The sequence below is a fragment of the Ipomoea triloba genome, chromosome 15, assembly GCF_003576645.1.
Source record: "Ipomoea triloba cultivar NCNSP0323 chromosome 15, ASM357664v1".
Taxonomy (NCBI): domain Eukaryota; kingdom Viridiplantae; phylum Streptophyta; class Magnoliopsida; order Solanales; family Convolvulaceae; genus Ipomoea; species Ipomoea triloba.
In genome coordinates, this window is record NC_044930.1 from 9,397,998 (window position 1) to 9,406,652 (window position 8,655).

Consider the following 8,655-nt stretch of genomic DNA (forward strand, 5'->3'; position numbering starts at 1 on the left):
ACACAGAATATTGACACAAAATACACAGATGTTAGTGGACGCGGACGCGAATGATTCCAGTGAATTCATTATCTATAATACGCATAATCATTATCTAGAATACACAGAACGTTTGCCTATAATACACAGAATATTTGTCCAGAATACACAGAATATTGACACAAAATAAACAGAACTCATCCTCCTAACATTCGAATGCACAAACACATCACACCCTATGTTAATAACATGAATACACAGAATATTGACACAAAATACACAGAACTCATCCTCCTAAACATTCGAATGCACAAACACATCACAACATGTGTTACTAACATGAATACACAGAACGGTTGCCTCGAATACATAGAATGGTTGCCTAGAATACACAGAATGATTGCCTGAAACACACAGAATATTAACATAAATACAGAGATCGGCGAAAACGGGAAATGTGATTTCCAAACAAACGGGCGGTTAGTTTACAATACTCAAAACGACGTCGTTTACGTACGTGGTGCACGGTATAATTTGCCTAAATTGCCCGAGATTAAAATCAACATTCCAAATAATCAATCTAAACATTTTAAGAAAAACTAGGTGTGTATTCAATCCAATCGTTATACGGTGATGATCCACATGATTTAAAACGGTGTCATTCTTTTTTAATGAAAAGAAACGACCGTTGTTAAAGTAAACCAATTGCGTTTCTGCAACATGCACCACTTTTTTCAAATATAAAAATGAAAGCAACTTTTTTTTTTATTTCATTACCTCTCTAGCGTGTCATTGTCAGGACCCGCCTTGAAGGGGGTTTAGGGTGGGCACCTGCCCAGGACCCATCTCTATAAGGGGCCTATAGGCCATAATATATACAGAGTAATTTATATATATATATATATATATATATATATATAATAGGCTTAATTGTTTCTGAAAGTCGAGAACTGAACTCACAAAAACTGAAGGAGACATTGTCACACACCCACTACTCACGCCGCCCAGCAGTCTAGGAGTATAAGAGTCGCCGATCGCGCTTACGCCACACCAACCACTCAAATACTTAAATATTTTTGATTGACTGATTCTGATTGATTGATTTATATAAGTGCTAGTTGCTTTTGTTCTTTTTTTGTTCTTTTTTTTTTTTTTTTGTTAAGATCGATTTTATAATAATTTTTTATACAATGTTGCCTAGCTAAAAAACATTTCATCCGGAAGTTAAAAAAGAAAAAGAAATAAACAAATTGATCATCCGGAAACAAATTCTTTAAGCAAATTATGCTATGGACCCGGGTCCACCTTCTATGTTCACAAATTTAGAACTCTATGTTCACAATTTTAGAATTTTATATTCACAATTTTAGAATTTTATATTCACAATTTTAGATCTCAATATACAAAATTACATTACTCAATATTCACAATTTTTGAATTCTATATTCACAATTTTATTATATAGATTCAAAGGTTGTGTTATACTATTGAACATAGAGTTTTGATATTGTTGAATATAGAGTTATGAAATTGTTAACATAGAGTTATAAAATTGTGAACATAGAGTTATGAAATTGTGAACGTAGAGTTATAGAATTGTAAACATGAAATTATGAAATTGTGAACATGAAGTTATGGAACTGTGAACATGGAGTTTTGAAATTGTGAACATGGACCCGTGTCCATGACATAACAACTGAATTCTTCATATACGGGCCCTTTATTTAATTTCGCCCAGGGGCCTATAAGACATTTGGACCGGCCTTGTCATTGTTACTTCTCCAAGCTTCAGAGCAGTTGTGTTCTTCTCTTTTCGACGTCATTGTTGCAAGTCTAAAGCTTTTCATTAATGTGATAATATTGTTATCCTATAGGCAATACTTCATTCTTGCTCAAATGCATTCAAAAACAGACACAGGGTGTGTTTGGTTCGCACATGGGAATCGAAATCGTAATTGGTATCAAATACTTGGTAATGGTAATGGATTTTGGTAAAAGTATTTTACATGTTTAGTAGTAGGGTGGAATGAGAATGATTATTAAAAGTTGAGGAAGCGGATGAGGAAAGAAAATGAAACCCTTATTTTATTAAGGAATAACTTTTGCAATTAATGGGGTAATTAAAACACATAGTAGGGTTCTAAAAACCTGTCAACCAACAATAACAATGACGCAAATAGTCTATAATTCCATACGCAAATACCCTTTTTTTGTACTAGTGACTTAAAAGAGCATCCTAATAGGGATTTTAACTCAATTTTTTAGGAAGAAAAAATTAGATGTTGGTTTTTACACTAATGGGGAAGGTGATTTTAACTTGAGTTTTGTAATGCGAGGACCTAGTTTTTATTGGCCCACATGGAAAAATCATATATAGGTGAAAAAGAAGCTGAGAGAGGCATGTTGAGCGCATTATTCGCACCCAGTAGGCACGTGCATAGCGCACGCCATGCTGGGCGTAAACTAGGCTTTTTACTCTTTTTTTGGATCAATTTTTAGCTTAGCTTTTTATAATGCAAGGACATGATTTTTATTGGGCTCCCATGGAAAAAACATATGTGAAAAAGAAGCTGAGAGGCGCGCATTGAGCGCATTATTCGCACCCAGTAGGCACATGCATAGCACACTGGGCACATAAACTAGGCTTTTTACATTTTTTTGCCAGATTTTAGCTTGGCTTTATATAATGTAAGGGCATGGTGTTTATTGGGCCACCATAGCAAAAACATAGGTGAAAAAGAAGCTAAGAGGCGTGCGTTGAGCGCATTATTCACACCCAGTAGGCACATGCATAGCACACGCCATGCTGGCACGTAAACTAGCTAGGTTTTTACTTCTTTTTTTTTTGGTCAGATTTTAGGTTGGCTTTTTATAATGTAAGGACATAGTTTTTATTGGGCCCTATAGAAAAAGCATAGGTGAAAAAGAAGTTAAGAAATGCGCGTTGAGCGCATTATTCACACCCAATAGGCACGTGCATAGCACACGCCATGCTGGGCGTAAACTAGGTTTTTTACTCTTTTTTTTTTTTTTGGATCAGATTTTAGCTTGGCTTTTTATAACGCAAGGAAATTGTTTTTATTGGGCCCCCATGGAAAAATCATAAGTGAAAAAGAAGCTCAGACGCGCGCATTGAGCGCATTATTCGCACCCAGTAAGCACGTGAATAGCACGCTAGGCGCGTATACTAGGCTTTTTACTTCTTCTTTTTGTCAGATTTTAGCTTGGCTTTTATAATGCAAAGACATGGTTTTTATTGGGCCCCCATGGCAAAAGCATAGGTAAAAAAGAAGCTGAAAGGCGCGCGTTGAGCGCATTATTCATATCCAGTAGGCACGTGCATATCACACGCCATGCTGTTGCGTAAACTAGGCTTTTTACTTTTTTTTGCCAGATTTTAGCTTGCCATTTTATAAAACAAGGACATGATTTTTATTGGCCCCCATGAAAAGAGCATATGATTTTTGGTCAGATTTAGCTTGGGATTTTATAATGCAAGGACATGGTTTTTATTGGCCCCACAAGGAAAAAGCATAGGTGAAAGAGGCGCGCGTTGAGCGCTTTATTTGCACCCAGTAGGCACGTGCATAGCACGCGCCATGCATGTTGGGCGTGTAAACTAAGCTTTTTACTTCTTTTTTTTTTTTTTTTGTCATTTCTGTTTTTTTTTTTCTTTTTTCTTTTTCTCCTCTTTTTTCTCTCCATCATCTCTCCCCTAGTTGGCACATCAAAAACCTCACAAGAATTACAACTATTAAGGATGCTCTAACTCTTTGAAGTCTTGGGTACGCTCTTGTTCAACTCTTGATTTAAAGGTAATTGTCTATATATCTTGTTCCATTGATTGAAATTAAACTCGATCTTAGTTTGTAGGGTTCTATTTTTTGCTTGTTCATATTATCTTATTTTTTCCATTTGATAATAACGTGTTTTAGGCATTGATTTTGCTTGATATTGTCTAAATCTAAATTTGAATTTAATGAACATTATACTACTCAAATCTGGGTAATATTTGTTCTTATTGAATGAAATGGAAAAACAAGTAGATTATGAGAAGGGCTAATTATAAAATGGAGCGAGATGTTTGGTGCTGTTGTGTGTGAACATACACAATAATCTTAGTGCATATCCAATTGATAACCAATTTTAATTGTTCTTAGTGCATACCATTGAATTACATCTCCCTAGAGAAAGTTTTACTTTTATTTTAACGATAATTGTGATATTACAATAATTAATTCTGAATTTTTAGTGTGCTTTTATATATTTAGTTCCATATATTATGACCATGGTCCATGGTTTTATTGCTTACTTTTTCACTAGTTCTTTTCTACAATTTTGATATTTTAACTTTAATTTTTAAAATAATATTGTAATTTTACAACTTTAGTTTTTGTTTTCTATTTAAAAAATGAACATAAACCTTATAATAAATAATATAATATAGAAAAAGGTAACTTGTCATAAACCTTATATCAAATTATGATTTATTATATAGTTTATGAACACTTTTCGGCAAGAAGAGACTAAAATTGTATTTACTCATAAAATAAAGTTAATTGGATGAAAATTGTAACAATTCACAATAAATGTGATAATCTTAATAAAATCATGTGACTAAATATTATAAAATTAAAAATTGAAGATTAAATATATCGATATTGTAAGAACCTCAAGCTAAAGCTCCAATCCTCACTTTTCACACCAATGTGGAAAAAATGGAGAAACAAAGGGCAATGACTCTTCTTCTTATTATTATTATTATTATTTTAATTTTGTTTAGCATTGTTGTTGTTGTTGTTATTATATATATATATCATTTAGGTCATTTTACATGTTAACCACTAACTTAAATAGTCTTTGATACAATTCGCTAGTCATCGACTAATACAATCCGTTATTCGCTAATCTCTAACACATCTGCTAATCGCTAATTGTTGATTGCCAAACAAGGCCTTAGACAATTTGATAAGAATTTGAATGTTGAATGTTATTTTAAAAGAGTTAATCATTATTTTGGTCCCTCAATTGTTTTCCAACTGTTAATGTAGTCTCTAGTTTTCAATTTCAACCAATTTGATTCTTGAATTGTTTAAAATTTCGTCAATTAAACCCTTTCAATGACCAAATTGACGAAATTTAAAAAATGTGAAAATCAACATTTTGGTCCGAACTCTGATTGAGATGGGGTTTGAACTTAAGACCTTCCTTATGGAAATCAATGAGTAAGTTAAGAATAGTAAATAGTTAACAGAATATTCCATTACTAAAGTTTACACTGACGGAATGCGAGGGTACTTAGGAAAAAGTAAATAATATAATAGAGGGTATAGTAGAAAATATAATTTGACTAATATTTTTTTATTCCCCGTTATAGGCCTAGTTTTATTGGATCGATAGATAACCATATATATTACATCTAAAAATTATTGTAATTAAAAAACTGTAATAAATAATTTACTCTGTATTTTTGTAGTAGCTAGTGGATTCACACACTTGTTCATTATCTTTGAGTGATTCAAACAGTTTTCACTTCTTTTTTATCGACGTTATGAGAAAGTGCGGCCTGTTAATTAATTAAGGGTTAGGGCCAAAATATCTATGAAATATCATTAAGTAATTGCAGGCCAGTATGAAACAGAATTTGGTTCCTTTAAGATGGGCAAGAATAAGGAATCCAATGATAATGGATGAAAAGACAGGTAGGAGCATAAATTGGTAATTGATATTCTGTAATTATTGAAAAAAGATAAAGATGGTCATTTCATATTGTATAAACATCATGTTTAGAGATATAGAATGATTGGATCTAACAATATAATCCAATTGATTTTTTAAAAGAAAATCAACAGGACATGAGAATGAACCTCAAGATATCGACTAAAAACTTAGTTATGGATTTGAATAAATTGTGGTGTTTAATTTCATAGCTAGTTAACTGATAATTGATTGGTTTACTTGATAGTTAATAGTTGATTGGGGTTGATAGTTAATAGTTGGTTGTGTTGTTATTTTGACCCATTGACACACACATATATAAGTGTCATGGGGTGAGAGTCAATTTAGATGTCATCATATTCCTTCTCAATCACACTTCAAGGAGATTATGTACTTTTGGAGCTTGTGATAACACTAGGATGAAGCATACAAGCAGTAGGCTCTAAGACGAGTTTTGAAAACCTCATGGACATCTCGTGATTTTCTTGGAAGCACACGGAAAGATGTAATAGGCTTTATGTTAGGTTCGGATGATATTAAAGATGTAAATTTAATTTGAGTAAAAATTGATAAATATAAACACTAAAACTATTATTGGTAAATTAAACTTTTAAAAAGAAAATGCATTAAACTCGTATAAAAACTATCAAATTTTAACCAGTTATGGTTCTTCTAAGAGGATCACAATTGGTTAAATTTTGATAGTTGAAGAACCATGTGTGGTTGGTTAACTTGGATCACGGATGGTAACAATTTGAAAGTCAACGGACCACAAGTAATTAATTTAAAAGTTTAGCACTAAACGTGACAAAATCATGATACTCAAAAGACTTCATATGACATTAACTCATATTTTTTATATTGAATTATTACATAAATTTTTTTATGAACTCATAATAGGATTGAACAATTTACAGCAGGTAGTTAATGATAAATGAAAAATGATCAAAAAGGGAAAATAATTAATGTAATATAGTCAATATAGTCTTTTTGGTTATATCAGACCACGAGGTGTTCCTGTATCATATTAAGATTAATCCATGTTCTCATCAGGCCAACTCAATTAAAGGGCACATTGCTGATCACTGGAGTTCTGAATTCTCAATCTCTCTTAAGTCATGTGAATACACAACCATCCACACCAACCAAACTAATTATGTAATAAATATTTGCATAAAACTAGAGTGATAAAAAAATTCCACTAAAATCTTTCACCATCTTAATGTGATAGTAAAACTATTCTTATCAATTCATTGGTTACTATAAATTAGTTCGGTTTATAAGTAATGAAAGTTTGCTGTGTTTGTTTTCCAAAAAAAAAAAAAAAAAATTAGTTCGGTTCACCTGCCCTAGAAAAGAATATATTTGTATTCCCACATCAGATTGTAAAAGATTTTGATGAAAATTCTTTGTCCATCGGTGAATATATTTATATATGTAGTGAACGCAAATAATTTGCGGACCATGATCATGACTGATATTGCAGTTGTGTTAAACAGAAGTGCAGTTGTGTTGAAAAGATACTGCAATTGTGTTGAAAGGAAACTGCCGTTGCGCCGAACAGAGACCGTTCATCCATTCAACACAACTGCAGTATCCTTTCAACACAACTGCAGTATTCATTCAACATAACTGCAGTATCAGTTCAACACAACTGCAGTTCCAGACCGATGACACGGCCTCTGTTCCGCGCAACTGCAGTTCCCTTTCAACACAACTGCAGTATCAACCATGATCCATGGTCCACGGTATAACGACCCGTAATACATTAGTTAAAATTTCCAAAACAAAAAAAATAAAAATAAAAGACTTGAGGTTAGATTCGGTCTTGCACACACTGTACTGATTGTCTATAAAGGAGGAAGTTAATATCTTAGGTTAAATCAACCCAAAAAAAAAACTATAAACTAGCTTTCATCAATGGCGGCACGTTACGGTTTTGGTGAAAAAGCAAGTGTTGATGAAGATGACACGAAGGGCCAGCCTGCAATCACTGCCGGCCGATATGTTCTTGGTGGCGGCTATAAAGGTAAAGGACGAAATAACCTCAGGGACACCCTTGATAAGTTCGGAAAAGTTAAGGATTTCTTGAACCACGATGACACACAGATGGTAGTGCCAACTAATCTGAGCCGTCCAGGTCCCAACATGGCCACTCGCCCTAGTTGGCCAAAATATACCAACTTTGGTGGGCAGATGATGATGACGACAAAGAAAGAAGATGATGATGAGGGAAATCAAGAAAGTTTTGCACCTGCAGATAACGCAGAGGATTCCTCAAAGAAATCAAACAATAACTTTTGTCGGGTTCAAGACGATGTTGACTCCATCGTACCAAACAATCTCGGATCAAACTCATCTCCTAACAACAATGTGATCAAGCCAACAAATTTCAGAGGCACAGCCATGGATCCTCCCAAGGATGACAAACAATCCTATGGGGTCAACAACACTCCCTCCAACAAGGTTAAGGAGTCTAGCAGCAATTGTTATACCATGGATCATGATCGATCTGATGGCAAAGGTCAAGGTCCACTTTGTACAGTAAATTTTGGTCCAAAAAAACATTCAGATTATGTGTCTGAGAGCATAGGCCAGGTCAAGAAACAAAACATAGAAGACAATTCCAACAAGGTTAAGGACTCTATCGGCAATTGCATAGACCAGGGTTCACCTTATAGTGTGAAAGTTAAGTCAAAACAACATTTAGATCATGTGTCTTACGGCGAAGATCAGGGCCCACCTTATACTGTAAACTTTGGTCCAAAACAACATTCAGATTATGTGTCAGATGGCACAGGTCAGATCAAGAAACAAAACATGGAAATAGCAGGGTTAAACAACAAAACAAGTATCACACAGGACTCACCACTCATGCATAGAACAAATGGTTTTCCAAATATGAATTGGCAGGATCAAGACGATGAATCGAAGAAGAATAACATAAGGCCAACTTCA